The sequence below is a fragment of the Pocillopora verrucosa genome, chromosome 3 (assembly GCF_036669915.1).
Source record: "Pocillopora verrucosa isolate sample1 chromosome 3, ASM3666991v2, whole genome shotgun sequence".
Taxonomy (NCBI): domain Eukaryota; kingdom Metazoa; phylum Cnidaria; class Anthozoa; order Scleractinia; family Pocilloporidae; genus Pocillopora; species Pocillopora verrucosa.
The window spans coordinates 18,048,376-18,072,013 of record NC_089314.1 but is presented as its reverse complement, the minus strand read 5'-3'; positions in this window follow the sequence as shown (position 1 = coordinate 18,072,013).

Sequence of the window (23,638 nt, the reverse complement as noted above, 5' to 3'; positions counted from 1 at the left end):
TAAGTAATCAGTGTTTAGTTCCAAAATGTGAAGTATTTCCTGCACACCCTCTATTTCACACACCCTTAATTTCCTATGCCTCCAACTAGCTTTAATGCTGAAATACCCACTCTAAAAGTAGTGTTGTTTTTATAAATTGTGAAGAATAAATATTTCTAAACAAACTCAATGTTGTGATATCTAGAGAGCACACTGCAACCAGGGATATGGGTGCTCTCTATTTTCGTCAGGATTGAGATTGAATAAAGAAGGACCACAATTCTTCAATAATTTCTTTTCTTGTTAAATATTCAATAGTGACATCTCATTTACATCTACATTTATTGAGTTGGTAAATTATCTGCAGACATCACACCTACCAACTCGCATGCAAAGTGAGAAAACTATATAAAAGCTTGAAATTATATTAAGAATGATTGTTATCAATAAACGGGTAACAAATATTCCACATCAAATTATTATTCTAGAGGAAATCAATGTCATAAAATTGTATAAAAAGTTCATTCTGAATCCTATGTTTGTGATCATTTTTTATTCTTGCTGGAGGCAACCCGTATAAGTACTACAACAAAATGGATTACAAACACTGAAGATTACTTGGGGCATTATTGCTGAGAGGACCCCTTTTGCAAAATACCCTGCCACATAGTGGCAACCAGTTTATTCCCATTAAGCCTGGCCAGAATCAAGGGTTTCACTCTTACTGAGGCTAGTTCCGACTATGCACTTGTCAGCAAAGTATATACTAGGAAAGAAAATGGTGAAGTACAAACAGATCTTGGTAAGAGAGCAGTTACGGGCCTTATGGAGTCATTTCTTGACAAAGGTCACACTCTACACAGAAATTTACTCTACATCACCATTGTATGAAGACCTCGAGGAGCAAGGCACACTGGCCTGTGGAACAGCAAGATCTAACAGAAAAGGGCTTCCAAGGGACATAACAGATGCTCAAAATAAAGAAATCAAAAGTTCGAAGCTGGGATAAAGTGTTTATTGACAGAAAGGCACCATAACATACGTGGGCTGGAAGGACAGCAAAATTATCCACATGCTGGCAACCACTCCAGTTAGTCCAACTTCAAATTCAGAAGCGGAGAGGTTTGTAAAAGTGGGAAACAAATGGAAGAAGACAGCTGTCAGACAAACATCAATAATTTCCGATTATAATTGAAATATGGGAGGTGTTGACCACATATACACGCCTTATGAAAGAATCTGATTTGTATTACAAAATATTTTACCTTTTGGAGCTTAGCATTTGAAATGCCCAAATCCTTATGGATAAGTCATTTAGAGATGCTCCTAAAATGCTCCAGTTCAGAGAGGCTGTAGTGGAACAGTTAGCTGATTGAAGGACATTTCAGTTGACAGTTAGAAACCTTTAGTTTTTAATTTTCTTTATATATTTTAAATAATGTTTGTTGATGATTGACCCGCCTCGAATAGCAAATTTGCTATCTGCGGGTCAACATAATCTAAATTATTTTGTAAGAAAAAGAAAAATAAAGTGCGTAAAGTGTGTAAACCCAATTCCAAACAGCAATAGATTGGCATGCAAAGTACGTATTCAACAGGTTGACACTACCACTTCAATGATAAAAGCAGGCAAGGCCCAAGAAGACTGGCAGAACTTTATGGAAGATGGAGGACTAGGCCAGGAAGACCAAGAGGACTGCATCGCAATACATAGGAATGAAACATTAATAACAGGAGAAATGACATAAATGGAAATTAATTTGAGAATTAGATGTAATTTTTTATGTATTTTTTTGGTTTTGCGCTGAAAAACCAAAATTAATAGCTGATTTTATTCATGAAATTGACAAACATTTGTTTTCTAGCTGCAAATAGTATTTACTCTTTTTTAAAATACGTTTTTTTCTCAAATAGTGAAAAATCTAGATGTTAAAAATGTGCTTTTATAGGTTCTACTTTTTCAGAAAGTATTTTTTATAACCTTTCTAAAATTATATACTTTGAATATGCTGGTACCTAAATTAGAACAGTGAAATCCGTTTTATTAGTTAGCATCAACATTACAGGAAAAAAATTGTGACCCCCATAGGATCCTAAGGGTAACCATACAGTTGAGTTGTTGGCCAGTTATGGTCGAATACCGATTGAACATCATACGACTTAAAGGGCATGTAAACCCAAAAATGGCACATTTTGTTTTCACAGAAAGCCTCGATCTTCAAAGGGGCGAACCAAACCCAGAGACCACTGAGGAGAAGTAGAGCTCTTCAAAAGTTAGAGGTCAACAGAGTAAGTGCAACATCGATTTGAGTGGAAACCTCAAGAAAATTATTAACAGTAATTAAGGTTCTCTAAAACAATGTTTCTTCTCAACTATTGAAAGACTATGGGGAATCCAGTTGTTCGGGAACCAGCCTTGAGCCCACGAAAGACTCTCATCTGTCTGAACCCTTACCTGAAACCAAACCACTTATTAGAGCATGAGAATTTGTTGATACCGGTATACAATGTGATTTGGAATTTTATTGCTCCCATTTTCTACAAAAATCTATGGCAAGTGTGGGTAAGACAATAACTTTTTAAAACAAATCTAAGAAAAGTTTCTGCGCTTTGAAATCTGTCCCTATTATTGAGTATGATGGCTATCCTCATTACTCAAACACACAAGTGGAAGTTGTTACAACTGAGGCTGAGGTCTGATGTGAAATCATCAACCTACCATCTGTACCCACAAGTCCTTCACCTCTGAGTAGTCCGGATAAGAGTGTGGGTGATTGCAGCAAAGATGATCAGAAAGACCTGGAATATATTCCAAAACATTTATTTCTCCCTAATGACTTGGTGGAAGAAGTAGCGAAGGAGGAGGAAAAGAAACCAAACAACTTTGAAGAAAGACTATCAAGGTAAAAAAAGATTTCACCCAACTTTTTTTTTTTTTTTCAATTTTGTTATACGTTATGGTCAATTTCATTTTGTTATCGGACATCCTACAGTAAAAAAAGTTCAGAGGGCCCACAAAGTGAAAGTAAGTTCATTGTCTTTTTTTCCTGCTTGATGCAACTCTTTGAGTTCTGTCCTCTGTACACTGAGCCTTCTACTATCTAATGTGGCAGGCACTCTCATGAACATCACCCAAGAACATCTAAGCTGCAATTATGCATGCGCATGGAGAGGTAAATCTTGCATTAAAAAGATAGAAATTTGTTGCTATCCACTGCTATTTTCCACTCTGGTAGAATGATCTCCCAAACCCTAAGAATGCTGAAAATTCTGAAGGTCCAGTGTTTTAGCTGCCAGACATCATAAACATCAGAGGAACAACCTCATGCCTGTTATCATAAAAATGTGGAAGGAAGAGCAGGATAAATTGGTAGAAAGATTATCTAATATAGGTGGTGGTGTTGTTCTTTCTGGGGATGGTAGATCTGACAGCCCAGGTTATAGTGCTAAGTATGGGGCATTTACAGTCATTGAACAAAGGATCAAAAAAGATGTTTGGCTTGTTCAGGTAAGTTATCCATCTAAAGGCCACTACTTCTGCTAAGCCATCAGTAAACTGTTTAACAATTAATAACAAGTCTAATGAGGTGCCAAACAGTTCTTGATGTGAGCATGAGGGCCTTCTTCATATGATACCCAAAGGAACCAGACATTATTATCACATCTTGCACATTGGTAAGGGCAAAATAAATGCCATTAGTCTGTGAAACTCTCATAATACAATTATTAAGGTACGTGTATATTACTGAAGAAACTGAAATAATTTGCATATTTTGGCAGTTTTGAGTTAACATTCCTTATCCATTTCCTCCCATCAAAGGAATTAGCAAAAAGACTGATACTCTTGCAAAGCTATAAAAACTCTCAACTTGGAACTTTTGCAAAAGACACAGAAAGTACTACTTACACTATGCTACATGGGAGCGGCAAAGCCACTCAGGAATACAGAATAGGCAAGTCGTAGATGAATTATTTATATCTTCTGTCAATAGAAAGACAACAACTTGGTGCAATTAATTTTATGTTGGGAAGTCAACCAATAATAGTATTATTAAAGTGTTTTTTCCAATTTTAAATTTTTCAATTATTTCAGTATTCAATCCTAATGTGTAATATATGTTTAGATACTTGCAAGCTGTGTCAACAATGCAGAAGCTCCCAGCACCTTCTTCAAAGGAATGTAGCCCTTCAGTACAAAGACTCCATTCAAAATTGGTGATAAACAGCATCATAATTATTGGTACTTGTATGAGGTGACTTAAAACCTTGCAACTGTCAGATATTTTTTGAACAAATGTTTGAAGCTTCTCTAGTTGAGTACTATAAAGTTCACATTTTAAACTTTGTTAATTGTAAATCAAGTTTTCATTTACAAGAGGTGCAGAATATTATTTATTTCCTTTGAGGACTGCAGCAAGCTCAATCAGTTCCAGTCTGAAGAACGACAGCAAAATTGACCAACTTGGTGAAAATGGAACCTGGGACAAGCAATGGGTATTTTTTTCATTGTCACATTTTATACCAGAATTAGAGATACAAACATGCGACAGCAAGATATAATCGCACTGTCACATTGAAGAAGAATTGTGCACTGCTGTATGGATCCATCCTTATTTATGTAAAAGGTTTAAGAGGATGCAAGAGCTTTAACTGAGAGAAGCAAAAGTGCAATTGTGATGCTTGTCACTGGGCAATTAGTGAGATTCTGGTAAAGCAGCCTGAGCAGCTTTATTTCCAAGTGTGAGGGAGAGGTGTTCTGAAACAAATCGTTAGAGTACAGCAGACAAATATACTAGAGGCAGTGGACATCACTGCTATTCAAGAGAAATGTGTCCATGGTCAAGTTGCATCTGGAATTTGGGGTCCTAACTCTTATAAAAGAGACAAGCCCACGGGTCAAGAGAGAAACCCCGCGTTACCTGTTTAAGAGCAAGCCACTTACCATTGTGGTTCACCAAGTTACTGCAACATGCTACTCATTGTTACCACATTGATTTCCTGCAAATTACACTCATCTAGTTACCAGGTAATGGTCATGCCTTTGATGGTGTAGTCATTATGGCTCTTACAAATGTTTCATGATAATAGTAATATATTTTTATCACTTTCAAATTAAGACTGCCATAGGTTTGTACATCTACAAATATCTAATTTAAATTTCCCCATTAACATAATAAGAATTTGTTGACATCTTTAAAGTCAGTGTGATTGATGGCATTTGGATACATTAACTAGGTAAGAAACAGTTTTTCAGCGGGCTGTCTCTTTTAGCTAACTCTTGGAAATTAGATAACTTAAAAGAGCATGGGTGGCAACAGATAGTTTTGAAACACTTACCAGACTGTCTTTCTAATACCCTTTAAAAAGGCAGGATTTAGATGTTATCTTTTCGCTTTCATGGGAAAGAGTAGTGTTTAGAAAGACTATCTTTTAAAATTGTACATTAAAGATAGCTTTAGGACAGACTTTAAATGAGGTCCTGAAAATGAAGTTGGTGTTCATGTAGCCTGGCTTTTGACTAGCCGTGTTAAGATAGCTTTAAGATAGGTTCCGTCTGTTTATACGAATTGGGTTAGTTATAAGATATGCCAGCTTTGTGCTATCTACTGTATAGGAATAGTGAAAGGATTACTTAAACAATAGATATCTGTCAAAAAGATAGACATTAGTTAGCTTCAAGGTAGGTTAATGATACCTACCTACAATCTGCAAATTCATGAGGACAGCATTAGCAAAGTCTTTTCTTGAAGTGAACTAGTAATTACCCACACCACACCGCGCTAGTAGATATTGTCAGAGCCAAGTATAACGAATGTCCGTAAAGTTGAACGTTTCACTTTAGACAATCTTGTCACCCTTCCAGAAGGCCGCCTTCCAAGATGTCGTCCACAGCCTGGCCCAATGCAAAAGGGACTTGGACCAGTCTGCCCATGACACTTCTCCATCCTCTGATGACTGGTGGAAGTACTGTCTGCTCCTGGGAAAACCTGGCACTAGGAAGTCGCAGGTAGTAGTCCAGGCCATCCACCATGCCATCCAGCAGGAGTGTGCAGTCCTTCTAGCAACCCCAGTAGCACTACAGAGCCACCTTTGGCCCGGATCTACATGCCAAGAGCTTTCACGTGGCTTTCCAAATTCCGTTTGACCTGGAGCAGGCAGCAGACATCAACTTTGCCCTCAACCATTTTGACATGGTGGTCCTTGATGAGGCATCCCTCATCTCACCGCATACCTTCTCCTTGGTGGCCAGCACTCTAAATCTTCTGAACTCCCGTCCTGTTGTGCTGATAGCTGGGGACAAGCTATCTGCAGCAACCACTGCAGACGGTGGACAGCAGGGTCTCCAACACCATGTCCATCCTCAATGATGGCACCTTCGACAACAACAACTCCGTGAAGCACACCTTACACCAGCAGTTCAGAGTGCTCGATCCAGACTACGGCTGCTTCTTGGATCTCATCCGCTGCATGCAGCCCACCCAAGCTCAACTGGACAAGTTTCAGGAGGTGGTCATCCTCTGCCGATCCAGTCACCTGGACGATGAGGATATCTCAGCCTTCAGCCAGTTGGAGGAAACATCTGTCATGACCATCTCACGCACTGCAGCGCAACAGGTCAATAACATCATGGTGGGCAGACTGTTCAAAGACCAACGACCCCTCAGCCTGGTCCTCTCCGCTGTTCTGGCTGATGGTGAACCCATCCTTCCGTACCGGGGCATGAAAATCATCATCACCGAAAATTGAGACAAGAGCTGCAGGATTGTGAATGGACAGGATGCAACCTTCATCCACAGCCATGGGACAGTCTTGTCATCCAGTTCCCAGACAATGAGCGGGCTTTCCTCTATCCTGTAACCCATGCCGTGGAGGGAGAGGGTGACATGACCAGGTACCCATTCACTCCCACTTATGCCAGGACCATCTGCAAGTCACAGGGACAGAACCTGAAGCATCTCCTGCTGTGGCTGGACTGCCCAACTGTGCCGCCAGGCCTCACCTACATCACCCTCTCCCCGGTCTGCAAGAAGGCAGACCTCACAGTCTTGCAGCTGATGGACACCAGTCAGCTCATGCCTGTTGGTTGCAGACCTGACCAGCACTGAATCCACTCTCTCTCTCTCTCATCTCTTCGATTCATCTCTTCGGTGGTGCCCTCTTCTCCTTCCCTTGCATGCAAGCCACAGGATGTTCTGCAAATGCTTTGGGAACTGTCCATGTGCTAAGCTGCTGCCAAGTCTCAGCAACAAACATTCATTCTTGGAACACTCTGCAAGCAAGAAGTCCCCTACAGTTGGTCTCTCTAAATCTTATGCAGAGAAGAGACTTATGTGATGTTTTTCTCTGAAGATGTCACAGTCCACCTCATCTTCTGGAAATTCATCATTGTTGAGGAAGACTGGCTACAACCACCACTTTCCAAGAAGTTTCCTTTTGAACTACAGGCCGGCCCTGCAGAACCCAAGCAATGATGTGGTGTTGAGTCACCTGCATAGCTAGAACTGCAAGTGCTGCCCGACCAAATATAGCCCTGTCAGAGTTGGCCATGACCATCAAGGACATGTCCTTCATCAGCCAGTTTAGTGGGACTGCGTTCACACACAAATCTGCTGAGGATCTGCTGGGGTCGCTCCAGAAGCTGCTTCCCACAATTGTCCAAATGAACAACGAAGACAAGACAGACCAGACCCCGCCAAGCAGGGAGGACGTTGTGGGACTTCTCAAGGAACCTGGATCAGAATGCTGACCTCCAGGAGTGTGTCATGGACAGCTTCAACACAGCGGGGCCGCTCATGATGCTGACAACCCAGGCCCTAGCCATACAGACACTCAGCTACAACATTGTGTGAAGAAAGTTGGTAAGGAGCCCCAACACCAGGGCTTCCATGAGGATCCCACTCCTAGGAGAATGCAGAACTACATTCTGGACACTGTGACTAAGAAGTGTCATAACATTCCCAGAACGATTTCTGTTTAGGATGACAACGACATGGAAGAGGCAGCAAGGCCAGGGCCTGGGAGATGGTGCCACACACAGTGCTGGATGGATGGCAACAGCAGCAGCCAGCTTCACAAGACTGTGGATGCTCCCACAAGAGCGACGCTGCAATTATTGATGGTGAAATACAACAATTGCTTGGTAAAGGGGTTCTTGAGGAGACTGACCCTACTTATGGTCAGTATGTCTAACATTTTCCTCAGGAAGAAGAAAAATGGTTCTTACAGATTAATCTTGAATCTAAGAGGATGAATGCATCCATAGAGTATCAACAATTTAAAATGGAAAGCTTGACATGTGCTGCTCAGTTAATGAAGAAAAACTGTTATACAGCCTCTATAGTTCTAACAGATGCATACTACACTGTTCCTGTGGCAGTTGAGCACAGGAAATATTTGAGGTTTCTCTGGAGAAATAGGTTGTTTCAATACACATGCCTACCTTATGGTCTAGCATTTGCACCAAGATACTTTACAAAACTGTTGAAACCAGTGTATAGCACATTGCATAGCCAAGGCTACTTGAATGTTGGTTATATTGATGACTCATATTTACAGGGGGACTCAAAGACAGGGTGCAGAAGTAATATTCTCACTACCCTAAACCTATTCGAGTCTCTAGGATTCCTGATCAATCATGAAAAGTCAGTGTTGCAACCATGTCAGAAATTGGCATTTCTTGGCTTTCTTTTAGATTCTGTCAACATGAAAGTATTCCCAACAGCAGAAAAAAGAGAGAAAATAATTTTGGCATACCAACAACTTCTGAAGAAAAGTGTGATTTCCATAAGAAAAGTTGCCCATGTCATTGGACTTCTTCACTATAGGAGTCTTGAAATTGATAAAAATACACCTTTACAACAAAATAATGGCAACTATGAAGCTATTATGACCCTCTCCTCAGAATCTGTCAATGACCTTAGTTGGTGGGTGACTAGCCTACCTATAGCATGGAAAAATATTACCATGGGCAACCTAACTATAGAAATGGCAACAGATGCATCAACTTTAGGCTGGGGGGCAGTCTGCAATGGACAAAGTGCCCAAGGCATGTGGTCCCCACTTGAAAAACAAAAGCACATATGCACATGCAGTATATGCAAATGTACCAAGGTTTAGTCAGTTAATGTTTACCTTGATAAATGCTTGAGTGTAAACACAGGTTTAGTTTACTTTGTATACAATAAAGAAAAAGAAAACGACTATGAAAAGTCTCGACACCTCACTGTAACTAGCTTGTCTGCAACCACAGCCATTACCCACAGGCAAGACCTATCAAGACCTATTTTAAAAAGGTTTAGATGGATTGGTTCAGGGGTGATTTAATCACTTATGAAGTGTCACCAGTAAGGCCAGAGTCATAAGATAGCAACTATCATAGAGCTAGTGATAAACTCACAAAAAGGTAAAGTCAATTTTGTGTGGGTAAAAATCCAGAACAATCTCAAATGTAACTTCCATGTTGATGAGATAGGGATCTAACAAGGTTTCACATGTTGCACATCCTCAAGCACAATGGCACATCACCATCTGACCTACTGTGAGTATACTTTGCATTCATAAGATCTGTACACATGCACTGTTACCCTTTATTTACATTTATCATTAGCCATTTACTTGCCTGACAAAATTAAGTGGGTACAGAATTATAGAATCAACAACAGACCAAGAATAAGCATTTTAAAGAGTTTTTCCCTGCAATTTGTCTCCAGTCACATAATTTTTAAATTTCTTAAAAGTTCATTACTTATAATAAACATGTGAACTTGTGGGGAGCAGTCAAACTTTGATCACAGCTTTGGCTTGAGAGAAAAATGTCTAATTGTAAGCGCTGAGGAATTTCATGATATTTATGGTAGTTCCATTGAAGAAAATAGAGCAGCAGATTTTGATGGGTCTCATATTGATGTTTAGGAAGTAAATAGTGATGAAGAAGATGAAAATGAAAGCAAAAGCAAACACCACTCACATGCAAGTGACACTATCAAGTGATCAGATGAACTCAAGGATTTTGATCTTGAAGAGTTTAGCCGTTAACAAGGCATAAAATTTAACATTTCTGACAACTACTCTAATCAACTCTTTGGAGACTCAGTTATTGATACAGTCATGACAGAAACAAATCAATCTGCTCGGCAAAAGCAACCAGAAATAAAAAAAACAAAAGAACTGAAGGCTTACTGAGGTATATGCATTATAATGGATATAAACAACCTTCGGCAAATTGCCATGAGCTAATCAACCAACCCATTTAATGGTTATACAGACATTCAGAACGTGATGACAAAAGCCTGTTTTGAAGAACTTCAGTATCTTTGCTTTATAGACTCAGTGGAGCAAGCACGCAGCAATGCAAATTATGATAAGCTCTTCAAGATTTATGCGATCCTTTCCATCATTGTGGATAATCTATCCCTGGATGAGGCAATGATTGCTTTTAAAGGATGGCTGTCATTCCATCAGTATATGCCCAGAAAGCCAGCAAAATATGAAATAAAAGTTTGGATGGCCACTGATTCCCAAAACTGCTATGTCTGTGGCCATGCTTTTCGCCTCAGCCAAGAAGGTTATCAAGCTCATCTACATAGCCTTGGCTACCATGTAGTTATGAAAATGGCAAGACCATTTCTTGATAAAAACAGATGTTTATTTTGACAATTTCTTGTACTAGCACAAATGATGAGCACTGGTGTAATTTTGATATTGAGAAGCCTCGTGTGGTGTATATGTTTGCACCTCTTACATGAGGGGCATTGACCGAGCCAATCAACTTCATTCTTTTTATTTCACAGGTTACTCTTATTGCAGGTGGTACCACTACATTTAATTTTTTTTTTTTGAACATAGCCATTTTTAACAGGTTTGTTTTGAAGTAATTTCATGGCGCAACTCTTGGTCAGAGAAAGCAAGAAAAGATTAATTTTAGGCTTGATCTCACAAAGCAACTGATCAATGGTTTTCCTCAAAGGCAAAGAAAACAAAGGTCCCAAGAGCCTCAACAATATTCTATTGCCAGAGAAGCCCATGTTTCTGTTCATGTGGAAGGAGGAGAAAGTGTGTCCAATGCAGCAAAGGTTACAAAGTGGAAACATGCTTTGAGTGCAGTCTGCAGAGTTGCACTTTGCCAAATGCTTTGCCACAATTTGTATCGTGATCAGCCCAAGGTACTCACTTTAACTCATTCTTGCGATGTTGACATTCTTGTTGTTGTAGTAACAGCTGCAGAGAAGCATGGAACTCTATGAATCTTTGAGGTCACTATCAAGGCTAAGAAAGATGCAGTGAAATCTACTCTAGCAACCCACCACAATTTTTCCATTTGAGTAAACCACTAGTGATGTAATCCCTTGAGTGCCCACAAGTAAGGCATCTCTCAAATAACACGAGTGTTAGATAATTCAATTTTATCTACTTATTAAATTAACCAAAGATAGCTGAACACATTGACATACACTGACAGATGCATCAAAAGAATACACTTTTATTCAATTTGTTGCATTATAGTGTCGGAAACTCGATAATAGCATAGGGCTTTTAATGTTTATTTTGTCACGAACTGCCAATCTTTGAAGGCGTTTATTTTTATCTGAATGGCAAAGATCACGTTATTCCACGTGTTATTGTGAAAGAGTACGTTTGTTATTTTTCTGTCAGCAATATTGTTTTAGCCAATCAGCTCATGTTTATTCAAGGTGTGCCATAAATTAGGGTTCGCTCGATTGATGCCAGTGAGAGGTGGATTATTTTTGTAGGAGAAAAGAAAAAACTGTGATTAAAAAACCTGAAAGTGAAGACTGAGGACGTTGTGGGCCTTCTTAACCTATTCCCCACACCAGGTTTTCATCGACTATTTAGCTTTTCACTCAACTGGGGCATGGTTGAAATAAAAGAATTTTTTAAACCCTGAATTGCTGTTGCCAAATTCTTTGGAAAAGTAGTTTTGTGGTCTGGAAAAGTAACATACACACTACACTTGTCCAAAAGGACAAGTGAATTGAAAAGAAAGTTTCCTGCCCTGAGTTAACCATGAAGTGCTCATCCAAAGGCTCTGTGGTCTTGGAGGATACCTTAACAGGTTCCATTCCTTCCTCACAATCAAAAGGAACATTACTAAGTAGTGGACACCAAAAGGTAAGGCATCAACATATCAACACTCATTTATTGTGAAAGCCACAAAAACCTGGAATGAAAAAGCAGATGACCTACAAATGAGAATAGACAACCTGAAGGAGTTTAAGAAAGTGATGCTGGACTATGACACAACAGCTCCAAGTCAAACCTTAATATTTTTGTGTAGCATGCCACCACACCTCAAAGTCTTACCACTCTGAAGAGGTAAAATGTATGCAGACATGCACCTTCAAGATCATTGTACCTGCACTTTCATACAGAGAAGCTCTCTAATATCTAAAACTACCCAGATTAGATGAAAAACAAAGTGAACTTTGTCTGGATACACTCTGAAAGATACCAAAAGGGGGACCCACTCTCCAAACATCTCAACAAGACAAGGGTGTCTGTACACCAATCAAAGAACCATACAATACCAAATCATAGAACTAAAAGGGTTACATAGTTTAATGAAAATAACTTTAACTATACATTTATTTCCAGTTTAAAAATCTAACAGAACAACAAATTGTAATTTATGTATATGCATAAATGTTGATATTAAACATACTATTATTATTATTATTATTATTATTATTATTAATGCACTATGGATATTGGACTAAGACTGGAAAGAGGCAGTTTGATTATAATTGTTTGGACAATAAATTTCATTGTGTTCTCCACAAGACTGGCAGCTATTGGCAAGTCCCTGCCCAAGTACATTAGTGCTTACGAGATGGATGGATACAAAGACGTATTTATCATTTTCATACTTAGACAACAAATACCAACACTAGGAAGCGGTCCCTGCAGATTGCAGTTGCTGGAGACAGACTGTCAAAGCAGGCATTCAGAGAAGTGAAAGGAGGAGAGAGATACAGTGAAAAGGGAGAAGAGAGTACAGGCACCAGAGGGCAGCATCAGCAAGCACAAAGCCAGGTGCAGACTTCACCTGCAACAGGACCTGCCTTGTCAGGTCAGGACTGCACAGCCACAGCAGGCACTCCAACTCTGCAAGAGACTGACCATGTGGCCCATTTCATTGCTTTCAGAAACAGATGGAGGCCAATATTTACATCTTATTTGTAACATTTTTTTAGAGCAAAGTTAATAAATACATGAATTAATAATATACCACTGAATTTATCATTTTCAACATTGTCAGGTTTTATCTTCATACATCTTCAAACCTTGTTATGCAATATTCACATTGAGTTGCATGATATAAGTATATGGTAAGTATATTTTCAAAAACTTTATTTGGACTATCAAACTTAAAACTTGGCTATGATGTTTTATCACTTTCTTTTCTTCTTGTTACTCTCACGAGTAGCAGCATTGAAAAATAAATGGAAATGAAAACTAAACATCTATCTCTTTTTATGAGATACCATGTTAAAATTTAAAATTATTGTGCCTGCATACAATCCATAAGATATTTTCCTCAAAGATAGACTTTGGTATGAATATCAGTTTTGGAATGACAAGGTGTCACTTTGAAACTGACACAAATTTCCATCCAAAACAAACCAAGACACAATTATTTTCATCCAAAACAAACCAAACACTTGATTATTTTCATTCAAAACAATCCAAGACATCTGATTATTTACATCCAAAACAAACCAGGACACTCAATTATTCCTATCCAAAACAAACCGAGACACTTAATTATTTCCATTCAAAACAAACTACTACACTTAAATTAATTATTCTATCAAAAACAAGTAAAGAGTTGTGAAATCATTTCTCCTTACAATCTACCTACAATTCTTACTATGTTGATTTACTGCTTGAGTCATATGTAAGCCGATTTCCAAAACTTTCCAGTCCTGGAGAATGTCAAAATAAAATTCCAAGACTTTCCAGGTTTTTCAGGACCCCTAAGAACCTGAATGGAACTCCTTAACAAAGGATTTGAGGAGCTGTAAGAGTATAAAAAGCTTTAAAAGGCAACTCCAAGCCCATCTCTTAGACAGGCTTTAACTGTAATTACAATAACATTGAGATTAGTGTCTTCAGTAGTTTTAAGAATTATAATTATATGTATATCAATTATGAAATTAGTCTCAAAAGTTGTCTTTTCTAAGAGTTATAAATATAATTTTTTTCATTGTCTATGGTAGTTTTTACACAAAATTTGTGATACTGAAAGTATGTATGTATGTATGTATGTATGTATGTATGTATGTATGTATATATGTATGTATGTATGTATGTATGTATGTATGTATGTATGCAGGTATGTATCTACCAATTTATGTCACATGCATTACAACTTTCAACTGTCTGGGAGCAATGTAAAACAGCTAAACAAGTTATGCTATAAGGTTCTAATGAGTGATAATGCCTGTTAGCTGTACACTGTAAGGATCTCTCTTCCCACATAGACAGTCTGCAGAAATATAGTTAACGTGTTCCTTTGTGTTATTGTAGTCCAAATGATTTACATATGAATTAATTAAAAGAGTTTAGATCTGCAAAGTTCCCTGGAAAAATATCAAATTTCCATATGTGCATTTTGCATGTCAGATATAAAATCTAACTTCATCCAGTTTCCAAGTCTGGTAATTATATGGAAAATGCTTTGCAAAAATACTCCAATATTGTTGGCCATGTTTAAAACAAACATGGAAATCTTATTTCCCAGTTCCAGCCTGGAAAAAAGAAAAGAAATTCTTGTTTTCTAAGTGTGCTTTTGTTTTCCTTAAAAGCTATAGCCAATTTCCACACATTTCCTTTGCATGTCAAAAAGATGATCTGCACTATACAATTTCCCTTTTTGATTATGGTGTGGAAAATTGTTGAAAGAAGTAATGTAGCAGTAATAAAATAAGAGACTAAAAGAGCACATACCAATCAGTGCTTGGATCGCAGTCATAAATTTTGAGTGAACCAGACACAAATCCTTTTGAATATACCAGTTCTGATGTTGAGAAGCAAATCTGACATTAGATCTTTATTCACTCTATGTATTGCAGTAATATTAACTTGAAAATTGTGAAATTGAGAACAATAAAAGAGATGACCTTTTTGACAAGCACTACACCATGTTGGTTGTTTTTTTTTTTTAGACAAATTAAAATGGTTAGTTGCCACACTATAGTTTGCAAGAAATAAATTGGATTTTAAATAAACACCACCCTCGTATAGATGCCGCCTTGGAACACTGCACTTGCATCACGAAAAATTTAATAAGCCTTGCAGTGTTTAATAGAATAAATACAGTATTTCAATTTTAATTTCCAATCTTAACTTGGAAATTACAATTTCCACCAGGCATTTTGTTATCCAAATATACATCCATGAAAAAAAAATTACTTATACATCATGTATGTAAAATAAAAATGTACATCCAACCAGTTACCAAACAAGGTTATGGTATGGAAAATTGCTGAACAAAACATTCCACTTTAGTTTTCCATATTCAAAACAAACATGGAAACATGCATTTACAGCTTTCTGGAAAAATTTGCATCACTAAAATGAACTTAGATAGGGAGTTTTTGATTGCTCAATACTGACTTACATGCTCCAAGTTAAAAGTTAAGTAGTGAATACTGCATTTCCATGAGGAAACCCTTACTTTGAAAATACATCCAGTTGTTGTTTTTGTTTTAGAACAATTGATCTTGCTAGAGAGTCCCATAAGGGAACAATTTTAGCACTTAAAAATTAAAAACAGACATCACATATGAGTGAGTTAGTAATTACCTCAGGAAGGGAGGATAGCACATCTACAGCTGATATCAACTAATATCAGCCATCAATTTACTGCTAGGCAAAAGACTTACAAAACTTACAAATGCCATGACACTGTCAGATTTGTTCTTGCAAGTTTGCACCAAACCACATTCCTGACAAAATATCAACTATGTTTTTGTTGCTGATAATGTCCACAGCTTGTAAACTTAATTCCCTAGCCCACAATTGATTTCTCTCCTAGTGTAAATGCTTGACAAAGAAATATCCTTTCACCATCTTTTAATTAAGATGAAAACCACTGCATGCCATATTTCATCTTGGTCTTCTTTCACGCTGACCATGTCACCAGGTTAGGGATAAACCAGGACAATGATTTTTGAAAGAGGAATGGCTGTTTTGGAATGATACACTATTGCAAATTTCCATCAGGTTCAAACCACAACATAATTGGTCTTCCAATGTCAGACAAATTTATACAAGTGCATGACTTGGCTTCATATAAATAGTATCACTGAGTTTATGTTGCAATTGACAATCATCATCACCCAAGATTTACCGATAGGCATCACATGCATCAAATGCACTGAAAAGACTGTCATGTTTCACTACAAGTAATTTTATGATTTGAGGCATATCTGTTGATACCCCTGCAATGCCATTATGTCATCTCCAATGCGAGAGTAGACAATACTTAAATTACTACACCTCTGCAATGATACAACTTTTTACAGTAATTTTTGCTAATTCTTAGTAGGCCTATGATAAAAATAAATACATTTTTGGGGGTGAGCTTTTATTATCATTATATATTTTAATTCTGTAATTCAACAATATTTCAGCTTCATACGAGTTTAACAATTAATCCTTTTGTTTTCTTTTCAGTTTTTCTTGAAGACATGACCCAGAGCACAGCTGATTTGATAGTAATGATGGTCCTGGAGAAGTCATTGATAAAGGATGCGAAAATGGGTGAGCTCCATAAATTGGAAAGGATTTTCAGCCTTAGCTTGCAGAGAGGCAAGGGTAAACCTACCCAGGTGTAAGCTACTGCAAATGCACTCAACACTGAGGGCTAGATCAAAATATCTGAGGAAGCCAACTGCACATTGTTAACATCAAGTGACGTTCAGGCTATCAAGAAAGTTCAGGAACAGGAAGATTTATCTAGAAAGACATTGCTAAGGACACTGTTAACAATGTTAACCTGTTCAAATTGTCAAGAAAATGCATGAACTAAAAGATTTACCTTGAAAGACATGGCTATTGACACAATTTGTTACAGAGTCAAGTCACTCGTGTTGTCAAGAAATGGCATGAACTGGAAGATTGATCTTGAAAGACATCGCTAAGGACATTGTTTTTTAACTTCATATCAATGTTAACTCATTCATGTTGCCTAAAAAATTGCAGCAATTGAGATAATACCCTTGAAAGACATGGCCTAAGCAACTGTTTATTATTTCATACCAATGTTTACTGCTTTTGACATGATGTATTACTAGACTTCACTGTCTGTGGTAAACTGTTGTTCAATTTTGTTCACTTAAGCATTTGCTAGTGGAAAAATCCTGGCTGTCCCATTTCTTTCATTAACTAAAAAAAGAAGCTATCACTTTTGTTGAATGAAGCTTTAACTGATTTGTTTTCATTCTTAAGTTATTACATAAATAAGACTTGGCCCAAGATTTAGAAAGCTAAATTTACAACATCCGATTATGTGTTGCAGAACCAGGGAAGTAAATAGCCATTTTTTTCGCAAACAGGGGGTGACTTAATAATTTCACCTTGTGTTGCAAATTGATAACAACTCAGATTGATAAAAACCAGCAAAGGAACAAGATTACAAGGGAATCGAAATATCAGAACTGCGAATCGACGAAAACTTCAAACGAATATTTCATCTTGAACTCTAGAAACCATCACTCTGGAAACAACATCAAGCAGTTTCGGCTGAAAATACGAGCTCCTGTTAAGTATTAGCGGAAGACTCACCTAGTGGTTGTCCTGCTCTTGCGCTTGGGTACAAAGGTAGCCAACGCCGTGGAATACCGCAGCATGCCAACCCCTTGTTCAAATTTGCTCTCGGAATGAATGATCATGTAGTGTCTCTCGCATTCCGGTCAGACCTGGAAGAGGAAAATGGGCTTTTTGGAGCTAGGACCTCTGAGATTACATAAATATGTTCAAAAGAACAGCCTACGCACAAAACCTTACCTTCAACGTGGCAGAGACTAGACTAACTTTAAAATCGCTCTGGCGAAGGGCTGACGCTCGTAACGTCGGCCTTTTAACTCTTTACGGTGGCCAAGTTACGTTATCAACTAAGTTGATAATACTTGATTGCCCCGTTACACTCTCCTACCGACGCAGCGCCACAGTTTCTTGCGAAACTTACTCCTTTATTCGTTCAACTTTTCATTACGATTGCTTGCATGAGAATGTCCGAAGGGTAGCAGCTTGTTGAACTGTCAGCCAATCAGCTGTCGCCCTGCAAAAGAGGCTGACTCGGGCGGGTACTTCAAATTAAAACTTTCATTGTTTGCGTTGGAAGAGAAGCATCTCTATGCAAATAATTTTAGTCCAAATACCACAAAAGAATTGAATAAGAAGGAGAACTGGCGTAAAGCAAGAGAGAAAAATAAGTAATAATAACAAATTAAAAAAGTGCTTACATACCATGAGACTTTACGAGCGGGCGGGGTAAAGTCATTGCTGACCTTCAGCAAGAGCCTCTCCGCGCAAGCGGACAAAACTACTAATAAAATCGTCCTGACAAAATCAAAGGACAAATTTCATCATGACAAATTTTTTTTTTCTCTTTTGCATCCGCCCTAAAAATTTCAAAGCCGTAAAATCCCGTCAGTGCTTGATCTGTTCATAAGACGGGCCAGCCTAGTTGCCAAAAGATTCAACCTCCAATTTCCAGGACTTATCCTATGTCGTTTTAAAATTTACAATCCCCAAGTTTTGCAGCAAAAGATAATTTTTGCCTTTCTAATAAACTGATTTCAGTTCAATTACTTGCTTGTCGTATCTTGCACGATAACTGATTGAAAAGCGTACCACGGTTTTGTTTATTTAGTCGATTTTGCCAAATTTTTACCCCGAGCAAATTTTGTCGGCGGTGCGTTTAAAGATTTGCCCACTTCGGCCAAAATTTGTTAAGTGGCAACAAACCATCCGCACTTATAAAATGTTGGTGATGACAGGACATTTGTCTTAATAAACAATTTTGTCCCTGGTGTGGAAAGGCCCCAAGCAAGTGTTTAGCCCCTAATGTGAACGTTCAACCAAGCCTATGGAATTGGTAATTAGTGTTGTTTATCCATACTTTTGCTCTATGCCTTTGTTTCCAAATTGCAAGAGCTTTCTTTTAGAAAGGTGGGAAAAAGGCCCCTGCGGTATATTGCAGCCTGTCGCTCATTCAGAAAACGCGCACCCAGAGCAGTCTGTTTTCTAATGTCGTGTGACTTCGCCGAAAAGGAGGTACTGCTCGTAGTCTAGTTCTCTATTTCGCAAGCTTATTTCAACACTGAGTTGCTTCAGAAGCGATTTCCCACTCAAAGAGAATCAGGGATATGTGGCAATGGTGGAAAAGTCTGCAACGTAGGGGGTTAATATTGAGGCATGCGTCGAAACCATGGGACGCCGCGCTTGATCATAACCATTACAATTTCCTCAAATGTGATTGGTGCATTGGCTGCTTTATTTTTCGCTAATCATTCTGTGGAGTTGTAATCGGACAGTCGAGGCAGCCAATCATACTTGGTCCTTTCAGTAAATTCACCAATCACAGAATTGATTACAATAATCAGAGTATCATTCTTAAAAAAAAAAAGTGGAATTTGCAAAGTTGAGGAATTTTTTACTTACACATTGTCTCTACTGCACATATTTGTCCTAAATGCATTTTTTGTTTTCGGAAATTGTAATAATTATGATTAAGTGGTAACGGGACTTTGTGTCGTTCAATTCTGTCTGTAATCATACTCGTGATTGACAAATCGGACTCCGGCTTCGCGGTGGTCCGATTTTGTTAATCACTCGTATTATTACTGGCAAAATTGGACCCCATTCCATCCTATTACCATATTGATCTTGCCTGTTACGCTGACGTTGTTAGGCTCGTCACGTCACGCAATGATTGCGCGATGTGACGAGCCAAACTATCTTTCTTTTTAAGATGTTCAACCAGTTCTGGTGAATAACATTTTATAGTTTTTTTCAAACTTAACGAAATTCTTTCCGAAAGAACCCGATGTAACGATAGGATTTTTAGTTATCGAGTTCTTTCATGCTTACGCTTCAAAATATAATATTCAACGTAGCAAGCTTAGTTCAGCAAAGCGTAAACGCTACCAGTTCTCCTTCAGTCACCCGTAAACAGTTATTATTAGTGTTAAACTGTAACAGCCACCTGTCATGTCCTTTTGTGTAACTGTTATCCACCGGAACTCTTTAAAGTAATTAATGTTGTAAAAGGCGAAATTCCTACTTAGCCAATAGTGTAGTAGATTACATGATCCTTTAGATTATTCATGGCATTACGTTATCCATGTACGCTAGGTTTAAATAGGACTGTTTTGTAAAGCTTAGCAGTTAAGTGAGAGGAGAAGGTAGGAAAAGAGAAGAAAAGAGAGAGAAGAACGGGGTTGAACCAGCCCTGGCCAGGTCCGTTCTGGTCAAAATTGTAGTAGAGCTTGAAGAATAAATCTACGTTGGAGCCAACCCTGTTGTCGTTAGTCTTTCTCTCAAGGATAGTCAGCAGCCGTAATAGATTCCGGTTACCTTCCCGCAGCCAGCGAGTGCCCCCAAGGAAAGCCTTTACCCAGAAGAGTTTTTAAGAGTTGTCCCCGTCCGTCCGTTCATTTGTGAAGGCAAAACCCTGTTTTCACACCGAATAATTTAGGGCTGTAGTTACAGTAAGATCTTCCACAAACCGAGCAATTTCTGAGCAAGTAAATGGTAATTAAAATAAAGGAGATGCAAATTAAAGAGAGAGACCACCGACACATTTCCAGTTGCGATGATAAAGGTGATTTAAAAGGCTTCCAAACAAACTTTAAAGCATTATCTTTACGAGTATCTGTCACAATCTGACATGACACCTGTCAGTTAGTGAGCGCCGGTGTAAGAAAAAAAAGCGCATGTACATTCTTGGAAAAACAACGTATCTAGTTTAGCAAGAACTGTCACAACAATTTTTTCTGCACAAATAATCGATGACCCTACGGAAAGTATTATTCACTCTTATCGGCGATTAATTGATGTAAAAAGTCTTACTTCTGTTCAGTTAGTAAAAGGCAAGGAAAGTAACTGTGAGTTATTTCAATTTTTTAATTTTAAAGTTGTGAGAATTTGCTCGTTTGTTTTCTGCAATGGCGTGTGTAAATCTGGTCTTTCCTCTACAAAAACTAAATTCAAATGAGGCATTTCAACGAGACACAAGGGAATTTTATGCGGCTCTTTTCTCACTGAATTCCTTCAGTTTCCTTTGTCCAGTTTACTATACAAATGTCCAAATTGAACGGACATGGAAAGACTCACCGAGAGCGTATATTTGTTGTAGAACTGAAAATTTCGCTCGCCCGTTCACCACGAACAAATTTTTTCAGAGAATTCAGATAATAAATGAATGAAAGTACCATCGATTATTTCAATTGTAACCAAATATCTCACCCTATATTTTTCTAAGTACTTTTTGTAAAGGATTAAAATTAATTAGGCGGTTTTTAGATCGCTTGTCAACCAATTTGATGGCGCGCTAAGAAACAATCAGATTGCAAGATTCGTTACCTTGCCCTCTGAGGAAAAAAAATATATATTTTTAAATTTTTTTCTTAGAGGGCACGGTAGCGAATCCTGTGTTCTGATTGGTTCTTGGCGCGGTCCGTATTTTCGTAACTCTACCCACGGGCAACGGTAACGCTTTCGGGAGTCGTCGAAGACATCCATACCTTCGTTGCCATTTTTAATGAATATATCTCGTTTTCTAATAGAACAGAAATACTGTACTTAGCATTCTAAAGAAACAAGGTGTTCCAGCTCCTTGAATAACTATCCATTTGTAGTATCACTCGTCTCATATTTTAAGAACCAGAGAAAGTTTGATAATTTAGTTGAATAGGCCACTTCCGAGTTCTCGTTGTTCAGTGATCTTGTACCGAAATTACGGCGCGAGGACGAGGCTAAGTGCGAAGCATATAGTATTAACTACAAATAACATTTGAAACGTAAACTAAACATTTTTCTGATTTCATTCCATCTTTGAATATTTTTGTTGTAAATAAAGGCAACGGCATAAGATAGCTTCTATGTTTTCCAGCTGAGGAGGAATGCGTGAAATTTCTAGTTCAAATAAAATGTCATGTCACGCATTCGAATGAAGAAATGTAAAATGGTTTCCGTGTTTACATAGCCTGATGTAAACACGCGGGAGGTTGGGAGAACACGAGATATGCGTAGGAAACCACGACGCGAAGCGGAGTGGTTCCCAGCTTCTCTCGTGTTCTCCCAACCTCCCGCGTGTTTACATCAGGCTATGTAAAAACGGAAACCATTTTACATTTCTTTTATAAAATAACTAATGAAAGAGGAACGAAAACCGTGTTTACATACGCTGATGTAAAATGGTTTTATGGCCAATCAGAGCGCGCGTACTATTTGAATTATTTTATAATTATTCATCGTAAACGCTGGAGGGAATAATTTGCGAAGTACACCGCGAAGATTTTCCTTTCGTTCTTTCTCGAGTTGTCATTATTTGCAAGGTTATGTGTGTAATCACGCTGGTAGTGAACTAACCAATTCATCCTTGCCGTTGGTGACCTTAAGTTTTCTGTAATTCTATTGGTGTAAATTACAGATCTACACATTTTCCATTTCGAAAATTACATAGTTTGAGTTCATTTAACAATCTACAGGTTTCAATTTCGTTTCACAAACTACAGTAAGCCCTCGCTACGATTCAGCAACAAGTAAAACTACGGTTAAATAATGACATCAAAACAAGTGTGGCACGAGAGCTCTGGAATGTTAGATAAGTGGCACGCCCAAGGATTAAATATTTTTGGTCTTGAAATTTGTCCTCACTTGTTTGTAATTTCTCCTCCAACAGTTTGCCTTTTGCGGCAATTTTGATCTGCTTCATTGCTTCATTGCTTCATTATTCATTACTTTAAAATTAGTGAAATTTTCGCTCGTTTTCTCTACCACTGCACTTTGGTCTTTTTACCGATGAAAGCGCCTTCGCACTTAGCCTCGTCCTCGTTATTTCGGTACAGATCACTGAAAGGCGAGAACTCGGAAGTGGCCTATAGCACCGCGTTCGCCTCCTATCGAGGTCGCCCCTACTTTATACCGTGTTCGGCCCCACACTTTTCGAGTTTGACCCCACCAAGTCTAGTTTGCCCCCAGATTGAGTAATGTCTAAATGAGTTGCTTTCTGTCGAAAATTACAAACAAGTTAGAACCAAGACAAATGTTGAGTGTTAATTGAACGACGGCCATTTTGAAAGTTAATATGGGCGTGGGAACTGGGGCGACCAGAAACGACAAATAAATTAACCGGAAACGACTATGATAGCAGTAATGTTTCAAAATGGTCAAAGAGTGAAATACTTAACTTTCGTTGATTGTGGCTTTTAAAGATTTGGTGGCTCCGATAGGAGCCTTTTATTGCATTTGATCGGGCCCACAATTGGGTTGTTAATCATCGCGCGGTCTGTAGAGTTCAAAGCAGGCTCGCAGCAACTACCTCGCCGTCCGATCATCGTTCTCGTACCGATCCCACAGGCTAAATATCTTTGCTTGCAGCTGCCAGCACGTTCGTCGCAGGAGTCTG